General features: G+C 40.6%; 1 pseudogene; it reads right to left on the reverse strand.

Moving 5' to 3' along the window:
- Positions 1–667: 667 nt before the first annotated feature.
- Positions 668–971, reverse strand: LOC112300449 (U6 snRNA-associated Sm-like protein LSm3 pseudogene; annotated as a pseudogene).
- Positions 972–1,694: the final 723 nt, after the last annotated feature.

Here is a 1,694-nt window from a genome sequence, read left to right on the forward strand (position 1 = left end):
CTTGGTGATCACATTTATTGAACGGGTTGGAGAAAAATAAAAATGCCATTTAGCTTAAGAATTTATGAGTTATGTGTAATGAGTTATGAAATTTATGAGTGATGAAATTCTTCTACTCATTTCAGGAGTGGAAAACTCCTTGGTCATTTCTTTTATTTTTTATTGTTGTTCAAGTACAGTTGTCTCTATTTTCACCCCATCATTCCCCCCCAGCCCCCACTTCACCCATCCCTGACTGCCATCTTCGACCCTACCTGCTTTGGCTTTGTCCATGTGTCCTTTACACGTGTTCCTTGATGACCCTTCCCCTTCTTTCCCCTGTCATCCCCTCCCCCCTCCCCTCTGGTCACTGTCAGTTTGTTCATTTCAATGTTTCTGCTTCTATTTTGCTTGCTTGCTTGTTTTGTTGATTAGGTTCCACTTATGGATGAGATCATATGGTAATTGTATTTCACCACCTGGCTTATTTCACTTAGCATAATGCTCTCCGTATCCATCCACGAAGGGTACTATCTCCTCCTTTCTTTCTGCTGCATAGTATTCCATTGTGTAAATATACCTTGGACATTTTTTAATATCAAAATTTATGCAAGTTTCTTTTTGAATATCTTCAAAAGATGCATTCATACAGAGTGTCCTAATTTGCATACAGGATAAAGTATTTATTTTAGCCAACCCACAATAGAAGGGCAACTAGAGCATCTCCTTGGACTGAGAGTACTGGGATATTCTGTTTGCTGATTATATAGCCCTTTGTATGTTTCTTTATCAATTTCTGTAGTAGTTACAGTTTCTTCCACATTTCCCAATATCATACTTAAATGTTGATCATAAGCATGTAATCTACCTCAAAGCTCTCTGTAACTTCTCATTTTCACATAAATTTACTCATCCAGGCTGGGCCTGATAAGACCCAGGGTGTCTTCTATGATGTTGGGAGTTTGTTGCTGGTCCATTTCATCCACCGTGTTTCAAATTCCACGTTGGTGGCCTTCTGATTGATTCTCTCCAGGTGTCTTTCTTTCCACATATATAAATAAGAGTCCTTAATATTTCAAAAGTGCAAATGGGCCAATTTCTCCTTGAATTGTTATAACAAAAGGGACATTTGTATTGAAAGTGTTATCCACATGCACACCACAGGCTAGGGACGCTTTAACACACACACCCACACACACACACACAGGCCCCACCTACCACCACCACCACTACCAAAAACAGTCATAAGCTGCTGGTGATTCTCAGACTATTATCATTCAGAGGAGTAGTTACTGCCCACCCTCCCACTCCACAAGAATCCATAAAACATGAGCAGGCTGCATAATTCCCTGCTTAACTCTATCACTTCTCTAATCACATTTCTTTTTAACACATTCATCAGGACACTGAGCAGAGCTCTGGGTATTTCTTTGGCCTTTGATTTGCACATGAAACTTTGCATCTTCTGGGTTTTTGAAGTAAATGCTAATGCTGGGAGAAGGATTAAAGAGGAGGAACTGGGCTTCACACAGACACTCCTTGTTGGATTTCTGTATTGGTTTGCTGCTGCTTGTAACCCCTCAGATTTGCAACTGGTGACAATAAATACCTAGTGTAGGCATGAGATGTAGTTGATCTGAGAATAGCTTGTTGCCCGGGAGAGAATGGGATTCATCTCTGAACCTGTTCCTCCCTCTACCAGCCTATGTTGACCT

The sequence above is a fragment of the Desmodus rotundus genome, chromosome 4 (assembly GCF_022682495.2).
Source record: "Desmodus rotundus isolate HL8 chromosome 4, HLdesRot8A.1, whole genome shotgun sequence".
Lineage (NCBI taxonomy): Eukaryota > Metazoa > Chordata > Mammalia > Chiroptera > Phyllostomidae > Desmodus > Desmodus rotundus.